The sequence below is a fragment of the Manihot esculenta genome, chromosome 16, assembly GCF_001659605.2.
Source record: "Manihot esculenta cultivar AM560-2 chromosome 16, M.esculenta_v8, whole genome shotgun sequence".
NCBI classification, from domain to species: Eukaryota; Viridiplantae; Streptophyta; class Magnoliopsida; order Malpighiales; family Euphorbiaceae; genus Manihot; species Manihot esculenta.
In genome coordinates this window covers 17,717,420-17,730,444 of record NC_035176.2, presented here as the reverse complement: position 1 = coordinate 17,730,444, position 13,025 = coordinate 17,717,420, and the positions used below count along the sequence as shown (strand labels likewise).

The 13,025-nt window shown below is 25.5% G+C and overlaps 1 long non-coding RNA gene across 1 annotated transcript; it reads right to left on the bottom strand.

Moving 5' to 3' along the window:
• Window positions 1-2,804: 2,804 nt before the first annotated feature.
• Window positions 2,805-10,679, bottom strand: LOC110607505. Its single transcript, XR_002486728.2, has 2 exons — window positions 10,480-10,679; window positions 2,805-9,098 (listed from the first exon to the last, which is right to left on the bottom strand). It is a non-coding gene; the product is annotated as an uncharacterized LOC110607505 (long non-coding RNA).
• Between the last annotated feature and the right edge of the window lie 2,346 nt (window positions 10,680-13,025).

The window sequence follows — 13,025 nt, the reverse complement described above, 5'->3', positions numbered from 1 at the left end:
GAATTTTTTTTCTTAGAAAAAAAATAATATTCTCATAGTATATTCTTCTCGGTATTTAGAATCAGGATTATGAATTGTTAGGTGCCCAAATTTTCAATCTCTGTATTTTTTACATTTTCTTTAATAAGCACAAATATTATTCAGATAAAAAAGAGGGGCAAAGCTTTCAAAATTTAAAAAAAAAAAAAAAAAAAAAACTAATTGGAAAAAAATATATTCCTATGTATAGAAATATTTATAAATGCTTATTTTCTATAAAAATTAATTAATTTATTAAAGATTTAACTCAATGCAAAAATGAAAAAAAATAATTTATTTGACAAAATTTTAACTTTTTATCATTTTGCTTCTTAATTCAAATATACATTAATGTCATTCGTGTAAAATTATAAAATTTGTATTTAATCTTTTTACAAGTGTAAGTTGCCTTTTATATTAAAAGATTAACTTTCATTATCAATGACCACTGTTGCAGGAGTACTAGTACATAGTACATGGCACATATTGTGCATATTTATGTATTATTCTTCTATAGCATATAGACGTAAAATCAAATATTTTCTTTTGACAATTCCTTCTATCTTATTTTTCTTAGTTAAAGAAACATTCTATATATATGGGGAGGTTAGATAAATTTTTTTATAAATTTATGACTTCTCGATTGTGTATTGTATTACTTTCTTTGCAAAGGAGTTAAATAAAAACTCAAAACTTATCATGTAATACATAATAAAAATTTTACATAAATTATATTAATGTATAATTGAATTAAAAAATAAAATAATAAAAAGTTAAAAATTTATAAAATAAATTAATTTTTCCTTTTTTGTTGACTTAAAATCTTTAATAAATTAATTAATTTTTATATTAAACAATTTTATAATATGCGAATAAATTAGAATAAAAAAGTTAAAATCAAAGTTGGTGACTTCAAGCGTAAATTATTTTATATATGTTAAATTAGAAAATATGAAAAATTAAAAGAAACATACTAAGCTTACAAAATAGAGTTGAGAACATTCTCAATGTATTTTAATATACAAGTAATATATTGCACTACAAATATATCTCCTATTATTCCATTTATTTTATATTTTTCAGTGAGATCTATTAATAATTTAGCTAAATAAATAATTAAAATCTATCAATAATTTATTAAAATATAAAATATTAATAAATAAATAATTAAAAAGTAAATAACAAATTAAAGACAAAAATATAAAAATAAATATGTATTACATACAACGAACTAAATAAAATTATCACTTATAAAAGATAATCGGTCACAAGAAAAATAAATAAAAATTATATCAAATTTAATGCAAAATAAAATAAAAATCATAAACTTAAATTTTATGCACTCACCCAAATATCTTATGAAACCGTATACAATTTGTATTAATACAATTATATTTCAATAAAATCTGTAATATTTAATTTAAAAAATGAGTTATATATATATAAATTATTATAGAATTAGGTGTGGAGGACAAACAAAATTAATGTCAAAGATTACAAATATACAATGTGGAAGAGAAATTCTGGAGCATGTAAATATCTATATTAAGTATTAAATCAACCAATATAAAGGAGAAGTTAAATCAACCAATATAAAGGAGAAGATAAAACATAAATAGTAGGGAAAGTATATAAATTCAACGAAATTTTGATATAACAGTATCTCTAACCACAGTAAAATATTATAAACTCTTCGGTTGTGGATATTAAAAAATAAAGCATAAGCAAATGAGTGATTGTGGTTGCTCTCCACAACTTTAACAAGGCCTCATATATATAATGAATTTCATGTAGACATGGTTTAATGTGTCAATTATTTCTAAATTTACAAGTAAATCATGTAGAAGGTGTGAAAACCTACCTTATCAACTGAAAATATCATTTTTTTCAATATATTAGTTTCTCCACAAACTAAAGTCATACTATATATATATATATATATATATATATTAAGAGAATCCATTCCCTAAATAATTGATCAATTTATTTTTTGGCTGTTTGATTTTATCATGTAAAACCAATCTACTAAAATGTAAAATTTGTGGAACATATATTTTTTTATTAGTAGTAAAATAGTAAAAATAATTCTAATTTTATAATTTAATCTAAATTTTTATTTTTGTTTTCTTTTTCTTTTTCATTAATTGAATATCTTCTCTACTATATGCTGCATATCTTCTTAAATATAGTTGTTATTCTGCATCACTTGCTCTATTTGTATTTTCTGTTTGGAATTTAGATGACTATTTATGAAGAAGATATATATATATATATATATATATATATTTTTGGATAGACTTAATAAGTTTAAAAAAATGAATTATACATATCTATATATAAGATTACCTATAAATGAGGTTGCTTCCTCATGAATATTTATATATTTATTAATGTTAATTAAAAATAATTATATATAAAATATGGAGTAAAAAATATATAAATTATTTAAAGTAGAAAATAAATATTATATAAATCAATAACACTTTCCATGATTCCAGTGAGAGATTAGAGAGTCATATCAACAACATACCAGGATGATCTAAGCTCTGCAAGATCATCAAATAGCCATAGTTACTCTAAATTCTAACATCTTGAATTCCATTGAAAACTAGCTTTATGATCCATTTTTGAATCTCCTTCTAACATGTTACGAGCCATCACACAATTACACTTAGAAAAAAGATTTTGAGAATGAAAATTTCAATTAAGATAATCAATAATTACATCTTCAAGATTTCTTGGGTTCTGATAATATGAACAAAATCAATAAAATTATCTATATTAGTTTTAAGAGCAAAACATTCAAAGTATTCAATTAATATAATAAAAAAAAATGATTACAGGTGTTATCTCAAGTCTGTTTTACAATACCAACTAACAAGCATGCGAATAGACAAGCTAACAATCCAATCGGCTCACTTCACAACAAAAACTTAAATAAATTACAATATGGAATGCTAAGTTAGAGAGAATCATATTGGAGATACGCTACACCTAAAGGCCTTACAAAAGAAACGTTGTGCAAGTTGGTGAGCTGAACAGACTCTCTAGGCTTACGTCTTCCACCATGAACAAGTAAAAAGGGTTGTGGGGCAAGTCCTGTGGTATGGTTCAATAAGATGGAGCCATCAGGCCAAGTGGAGACAGTGTGAATTAGTGTGAACAGATGTCACTAAGGAATGGTGGGTTGAATGTGGATTAGTGTGAATAAATGTCATTAAGGAATATATGTGTATATATATATATATATCTTACTAATGTATGTATGATGGGTTGATATAGTATGGTGGGTTAAGTGTGAACAAATGTCATTAAGGAATATATATCTTACAAATATAGTGGTGGGTTGAATGATGTCATTGAGGAATCTATATATATATATATATATATATATATATATATCTTACCAATGTAATATAGTAGGTTGAGTGTGGCTTAATGTGAACAGATGTCATTAAGGAATCTATATATATATATATATATATATATATCTCACCAATGTAGTAAAACAAGCATTCTCCTTTCTCTTATTCTCTTTTCATTCCCTATTTCATCCATATATTTTATTCTACTCAATTCTAACTCTAACTCAACTATAAAATATTTTCTTTTGCTCTAATGCTTCATTTTTTGTTTGTGTTATTTCTTTGTATTGATTGTTTATTGTTATTTGTGTGCTGATATTTTTTAAAGAGTTTTTCTTATAACTTTTTTTGTACCGATTTATCTTAGTTGGAATTACTCTATAATTGAGTGTATGATTTTCATCCCCTGCTTTCATCTTTTCATTAAAATTCTCTTTTGCTTTTATTACATTATCTTTTGAGATTTCTTAGGGGATCTCCTTTGCTTACTTCAATTTAAATTTATAAATTTCTTAATTGATAATATTAATTAATTAAAATTATTGTTAAGCTAAAAATTAATTTATTATGCCAAAACCTTTAACATGATGAGACTTTTCTTTTTTTTATTTTCTTTTTGGTAAAATCCTTTTATATTTTTTTCTCTATAAATATTCTTCTTAACAAAACTAAAATTTCATTCAGGCTTTACCTTTACATGATTTTATATTATCATTTCATGGAGAATATATTCCCATAAACATTTTATTACAAAACTAATTTTACTATTACTTTTATAAAATAATAGTAGTGGTTATGACATTAATTTTTCTTGCAATACTTATTTTAAATTAAAAATAAATTATTTAATTAATGTCGCATCAATGCAAATTATGCTCATAAAAAAATTTTCTTTAATGATTAATAAAATATTAATTAATTTATTTTTTTAACTATACAAATCTTTTGATGGATTTAGAATTGACAATTATACCCATGATATTTGGAGAGTAATTAAAATAAAATTTTTGTGATTTTATTTATTTAATTATATAGGAGTATAAATAATTTTTATTTATTCTTTTGTAATAGAACTATAACACAATTTGTTAGCATTTTTACTTTTATGTATGTACAACTATTTATTTTTAAATATTCACATACATATCTACTAATAATTATTTATTATTTACAATTATTTATACTCTAAAGTTATACATTGATAAATGTCAAATTAATAAAATCAGAAGAGAGAATACTATAAAAAATATGGAAGAAACTCAATATATGACACTTGCCCTACAATTTCTTTGTGCATTGAATACTAACTTATTGTTTGTATGGTATGTATTTTCTATTAGTACTGTTTCACTTTTAAGAATTACTTTCTTTATTAATCCATTTATATTTTGGAAATCTTTACTCTTTTAATAATTATTATAATTTTATTAGTATGGATTACCTTTTATAATTAAAAATAACACATTGGCAATGATAACTAGTAGCATTGGAGCATTGATTTATGCTTTTTATATATTCGTATTTTTATTATATTCTTCGGTAAATGCAAAAAGACGTAAAGTCTTTATATTCCTCTTTTTATTACTCATTCTGTATATCTTTATGGTAATTTGATATCTTTTTAGAGAGAGTTAAACAAGAATTTTATAAATACGTTATTTCGACAGTCACCATTATTGCATACGGCATTACCTTTTCTATTGTCGTAAGTATAATTTTCATTTTTTTCTCTTTAGTGTCCCTTTTAATTTTATTAAATTCTTGAACTAATTTTTATTAATAGTATATGAGAGTGTATGTACATACAAAACTATCATGTTATATGGCATAAATTATTATAATAATATATTTATATGTTTATATTTAATAATTCAGTGGGTGGTTCTTTAAATAAAAAATGCACAATCCATTTCGCTTGTATGGACTTCAATGAACTTCTTGAGTGTTTGTAGCTGGCTTATTTTTTATTTTTTTACACTCTGATCTATATATTACGATAAGTTTTTTTTTTTGAATTATTGTTTTTTTATTTTAATTTAGTAGTGTATATTTGTGGTAGCTTTTTTTTTTAATTATTTACCAAACCTGCGAGATAATGTCATTTTTCTCTTTATTATTTTAGTCAATAAAAAAATATATTGTAATCAAATTTTATTTATTTACAGATTTCATCATCTAGTGTTGGAGCATGTTTTTATTAGCAAAATTAGTATTATACTTTATATATAATACTCAAAAACAAGAAAATAATATTGATGAATTTGTTAGGAAAATCAGCCAAAAATAGAAAACAATATCGTCTCTAATTATGTCATTGATATTAATATCATTTATCAATATATTGAAAACGAAGAAGAGGATGAGAGATGCATCAATGCAAGCTACATCTCTCTCCTCTTTCTCCTCCAATTCATCTTCAATATCTTAGTAAATGGTACTGATATCAATGATATAATTAGGGACAATATTATTTTATGTTTCTAACTGATTTTCCTCTCTAATAAATTCATCAATATTATTTGTTTGTCTTTAAGTACGATATATAAAATATAATATTAATTTTATTAACTAAAAACTTGCTCCAACACCGTATGGAATCTGTAAATAAATAAAATCCGATTACAATATATTTTTTAATTGACTAAAATAATAAATAGAAAACTGACATTGTTCCGTAAGTTTAGTAAATAATTTTTTTAAAAAAATTACCACAAATATACACTATTAAATTAAAATAAAAAAGTAATGATTCAAAAAAAATTTATCGTAATATCAAGATCAAAGAATAACAAACCAAAAATAAGCCAGCTACAGACGCTCAAGAAGTTGATTAAAGTCTATGCAAGTGAAATGGATTGTGCATTTTTTATTTGAAGAACCATCTATTGAATTATTAAATATAAACACATAAATATATTATTATAATAATTTATGCCATATAACATGATATTCTTGCATGTACATACACTCTCGTATACTAATTAAAATTAGTTCAAGAATTTAATAAAATTAAAAGTGACACTAAGGTGAAAAAATAGTGAAAATTATACTTACTGTAGTAGAAAATGTAATGTTGTATGCAATGATGGTGAGATAATGTAATTACAAAATTCTTGTTTAATTCTCTCTAACAAGAATAGATCAAATTGCTATGAAAATATATGGAATGTGTAATAAAAAGAGGAGTACAAAAACTTTATACTTTTCTGCATTTGCCTGATAATATAATAAAAATATGAGTATAAATGGCATAAATCAATACTTCAATACCACTGGTCATCGTTATCAATATGTTATGTTTAATTATAAAAAGTAATCCATATCTATAAAATGTAAACAAAATTATAACAATTATTAAAAGAATAAAAATTTCCAAAATATAAATACATCAATAAAGAAAATAATTCTTAAAAAGTGAAAAAATAAAAAATACATATCATGCAAACAATAAGCTAATATTCAATACACAAAGAAATTATAGGGAAGTGTCATATATCTGAGTTCCTTCCATGTTTCTTATAGTCTTCTCTCTTTTGATTTTATTAATGTATAAGTTTAGAATATAAATAATTGTAAATAATAAATAATTATTAGTAGATATTTAGAGTATGAATATTTAAAAATAAATAGATGTACATGTATAAAAGCAAAAATGCTAATATATTATATTATAGTTCCTGTTATAAAAAAATAAATAAAAATTATATTATACTCATATATAATTAAATAAATAAAATACAAAAGCTTCATCTTAATCACTCACCAAATAATTCAAGTACTATGAGCACAATTATTCTAAATCCATTTTGTTTTGATGAGATCTGTATAGTTTAAAAAAATTAATTAATTAATTAATATTTTATTAATCATTAAATAAAATTTTTTCTATAACCTATGTTATTATTATTATTATCATACTTACGTCGATGCGACATTAACTAAATGATTTATTTTTAATTTAAAACAATTATTGTAAAAAAATTAATGTCACAATCACTACCCATTATTTTATAAAAATAATTGTAAAATTAGTCTTGAATTATGTTTTTCATGAAATGACAATGTAAAATCATGTAAAGGCAAGCGTGAATGAAATCTGGGTTTTGTTAAGAAAAATATTTACAGAAAAGAAAATATGGAAGGATTTTACCAAAAAAAAAATCTTGTCATGTTAAAATTTTTAGCATAATAAATTAATCTTTAGCTTAACAATAGTTTTAATTAATTAACTTCACCAATTAAGAAAGTTGATAAACTTAATTTGGAGTAAACAAATGAGATCTCTTTTAGTAAATCAAAAGGTAATGCAATAGCTTTTTTTAAAAGAAAAATAAGCAAAGAGAATTTTAATGAAAAGATGGAAGCAAATGATGAAAATCATACACTCAACTATAGAGCAAGTTCAACCAAGATAAATTAGTACAAAAAAAAATTATAAGAAAAACTCTTTAAAAAATATCAGCACAAACATAATAGTAAACAATCAATACAGAGAAGTAACACAAATAAAAAATAAAGTACCAGAGCAAATGAAAATGTTTTATACAAACCACAATTGAATTAGAATTGAGGAGAATAAAATATGAGGATGAAATAGGAAATGAAAAGAGAATAAGAGAAAAGAAGAAGCTTCATTTACTACATTGGTGATATATATATATATATATAGATTCCTTAACTACATCTATTCTGGGTTGCAATCAGACTAATTCACACTCAACTCATCATAAGATATTGGTAAGATATATATATATATATGTCATCTGTTCACATTAATATATATATATATATATATATATATATATTCCTTAACGACATATGTTCACATTAATCCACACTCAACCCACCATACTACATTGATAAGATATATATGTATATAAAAATAATGACATCCGTTCTTACTAATTCACACTCAACCCACCACTGTATTGGTAAGATATATATATACATAGAGATTCCTTAATACATCTGTTTACGCTAATCCACTCTCAACCCACCATACTATATCAACCCATTCCTTAATACATCTGTTTACACTAATCCACTCTCAACCCACCATAACATATCAACCCACCATACTACATTGGTAAGATATATATATAGAGGTTCCTTAATGACATCTGTTCACACTAATCCACACTCAACCCACCATACTACATTAGTAAGATATATATATATATTCCTTAATGACAATTGTTCACATAAATCCACACTGTCTCCACTTGGCCTAATGGCTCTATTTTATTGCACCATACCACAGGGACTTGCCCCACAACCCTAATTACTTATTCATAGAGGGAGATGTAAGCTATCCAACAGGATGGCAGCATGCTATATAGAAAATCACTAGGCTACAATTGATCGAAATCAAGACTTGAGCTGCTTGACATCCTTATTTTCTTAGCACGAGCTTGAACAAAAATTCCTACCCATTATGCTTAACATCAATACTTATGCTCATGTAATTCTTTTTAGAAAAATTGCAGCTGCTTATGCTTTCTACAAGCTTTCAGGAATGAAGCCTTTCTATAGCCCTTAACATTATGTGAGATCTAAAAGACTACAATGCAAGGGAAAACATAATTCTTACAGTAAAGTTGCCAATTACTTAACTGCAATGTAGACACGTGCCCTGATGACAAGAGGAAGTGACCTTTGAGGATCCATAATTTCCCTTAACAACCTTTTTAGCAGAAAGGGAAGGTCTTGCATTCTCTGTGGATAAGAGGATACATGTTTCATAATCAGCTTCGAGCATCACACTTAAATAGCTACTTCATAATATATGTGAAAAAAGAATTCATAATATATGATAAAAAAACCTATAAATTTGTGTGTGTTGTAATCTAACGTCATTCGAAAATTAATCAGGAACTGGTCTAAATAGCGGTGAATGGCGAAAAAGGATTCAAATAATCAACCTCAACTAATTTGGGAGTAAGGCTTGGTGGTGGTTGTTGCTGTATGATCTAATATCACCAATCAGCCCTGTTCTTCTCCACCCTTTTTCTATTTCTATTGCTATTTGTGCATGTGTGTGTGTGTCTGTGTTCGAGATAACTCACAACTTCATAACTAGCTGTCCAAGGAAGAAGACAATGCCAAAAACTCCAACTACTTGGTTCAGTTGGACAAAATTTTAACCATGAAAATCAATTATAAATGGACAAGACATTTGAGAAAAAAAATACAAGAAAAACATAAAACATTCATAGTAAGCACAGGGGAATTATTATATGAACAAGGTCAGGTCCACAAAATAAATCAAAGTACAGTCTAAACTTGAGTTTGTTACTTTCTACGGTTGGCATCTCAAACTATTTGTAAAGCTCCAAAATGGTTTTGCATATCAATGAAATGATAAATGCAATAAGTAACATTGATATCAATAGACAAATAGACATCAATTTCCTCACAAAGCGAAACTTTACCTCACCAACAAATTCAATGTAAAACTCGGTAAGGTACCTACAAACGATTGAGGTTAAATCCCCACAACTGTGCAATTTTTGTTATTAACAGCAAGACATTGTAAATCACAGTACCAACATATTTTGAGAGTTTTCGGACAAAGGTTATCCACAGATGAGAAATAGCAAAAAAAAAAAGAAAAAGAAAAAGAAAATATAGTAGATGACAATGTAAATCATGCCTCCCTTGTCATCAACATAATGAAAAAAAACCTAAATGAAATAGTGCAAACTGAGACCACATAAAAATGAAGTGAAACAACAAATTTCTCTTTTTCAGCAAAGAAACCAGCAAATCCAATGTTTAGGAAAGCAACAACATTGCACAAAAATACAGCATGGAAAAATGGATGATAAAGTTGAATATGGACTGGATGGTTTAAAAGCAGGTAAATCTATATTTAATTCATAATATGGGAACTGTTTAGCCTGTAATGAGTGAGGAGATAAGGGGAAAAGAAAAGAAACTATATGCATGACATACCCTCATTAGCATCAAAATTTATGTGTCAATCAAACTCCAATTTTTGGTTGTTAAATCTTGATCATGTTCTGGTTCTTTTCTCCAGGAAATAATAGCTAGATGATAACGTGCTAGAGATATCATAGCTAGTAAATGCACAAACCTGAATGAGACCATTAGTTTGTCCACCAAAAAGACGATTATAAGCTTGAACCTTTTGCAAAATCTCAGCAACCTCAGGGTTATGACGCTCCCTTTGTGAAGTTTCACTAGGGACCAACAATTTAATTTGACGACGACATAGTGGGCATTTGCAAGGTTGAATTGTAGATCCATGATGCCAAACAAGCATAATGCAATCACCTAAAAAGCATATGGAGGAAGTTGAAAAGAAGAAAAAAAAAAAAAGAAAAGAAAGGGAAGAGAGAGAGAGAGAGAACTACTTGTGTTGATGCTGTATTAACTAAATGATTAATTTTTAATTTAAAATAATTATTACAAGAAAATAAATGATATCATTACCATTTACCAAGATATGGAAGAAGAAGAAGAGGAGGAGAAGAAGGAGAGAGAGGGAACTTGCATTATCATCTTTCATTCTCAAGTTTGGCAGCTTTTCCATCATCACCATTGGATCTTCCACGATTTTGGAATCTCAAGGTTTGAGGAAGCTGATGGCACTCTGGTAGCTTCTCTATCTGCCTTTCTATATACACTTCTGCAATTGACCAATTTGAAATTACTTAACACAGAACAAAATCACAACCATAGCCAGAAAAGCAGTACATAAAGAAGAAATTGGATACCTCATAAATTATAATTTCCACAGTTATCTTTGCAGGATCAGAAACTGTAAATTCTGGGGTGCAATCACCCTAATCCACATTCAATCCACCGTAAGAAGACCCTATGGAGTAAAGGGAAGCGTGTACGTTGTCACACTCCCTGCCTTCCAAAGGTGCCTAGAGGACGGGCCAGACGCAGCAGAGCGACAACCAACCCGGGAGCGGATTCCCCACCGGCAGGGGGACAGGAGACGGCCATCTCAAGGCACATCACGACCTACAGGCAAGACCGGCGAGACCTGGGAAGGCAACCCGATTGGGAGTCAGAGGATCCATAGTACCCGCAGCCCCACGGACTTCATATTCATCATTTTTTAAAGCAGGGGGAAGAGATCTCTTTTCTGCAATGCATAAAACGGAGCAGATTTGAATCGGCACAACCTAACCATACATCCAATACCAATGATCTGTGCCTATAATGCGTTGCTAGATCTCTGCTCTAGAAAGCTATACAGGCAAGAACGAACGCGGTTTGACCCGGGGCTTCCCTTTCATTACTTCTTTCAAGGGGAGTCACATCTTCTTTTTTGTGGAACTCCAGTATCACCTAGCGTAAGAGTTAACAATCAATCCTATCCTAAAGTACTATTATTTTTAAAGCATTTTTAATTAATGCTTTTCCTAATCTCTTTCAGGCTAGTTACTTTGATTGCAGTAAGTTCCAGACCAGTGCTAAGATAAGCCCTTGTAAATGCAGTCAAAAAAATATATGCATACAAACGCGTTTTATTCATTTTTAGAAAGACGTGTAATAACTTTTATTCATTTAAAATATTACTATAATTAAAAATAAAATTTAAATATTTTATATAATTATAAATTATTGATAATGATTTTTTTTTATAAATTATTAATTAAAATAATAAATTTAAATAAATTTAAATATTATTTGAGTAATACAAACGCGTTTTATTCATTTTTAGAAAGACGTGTAATAACTTTTATTCATTTAAAATATTACTATAATTAAAAATAAAATTTAAATATTTTATATAATTATAAATTATTGATAATGATTTTTTTTTATAAATTATTAATTAAAATAATAAATTTAAATAAATTTAAATATTATTTGAGTAATACAAAATTTGAGACGAGATTGGCAGACTATAATCGGTAAATAAATTTAATAATTAAAATTATTGATTAGACTTAAATAATAATTATTAAAAATGAAATAAATTAAAATAAAAAATTCTTAGAGTTTTTAGTTGAAAATGGTAAAAAAAATTGCCTAATTAATAGTATATGAAATATTTTAAAAAATAAATATAAGATTAATGAATATCAATTTTATCTGTTTTGGAAAAAATTTGTGATAAGTAAGTTCAAGATATTTAGAGTATCTATTTGACTTTATTGAGTTTTATATTCATTTTTTTATAGATAATTTTAATATCATTTTTTAAAAATTATAATTTTAATAGTAGCAAACGGTCAATTAAAAATTATTTAATTATTTTATAATTTATAATTAAATTATTAAGTATCTATAAATTATAACATAAGTTAATAATATCTTTTATGATTTTTTATTTTATTTTATTTTATTTTAAATTCTACTTTTTTCATTAATAATTTTATATTTTAATAAATATGTGATATTTAATATTCAGAGCACCTATTAAATATAATTAAAATAGTCTATTTTTAAATTTAAAGTTTTGAAAGGAACATTTTACGAAAAATCAAGTTAATTCTGATAAGTGTTATCTATACTTTAGCTAAATATATAATTTTTTATTGTAATATTAGAAAAATAACACATTATTAATTGTTTATAATTTGGTTGATATTATAAAAATATATTTTAAAAGAATATTATATATTTTGCATGATAAAATAATTTGTAGGGATAAAAATG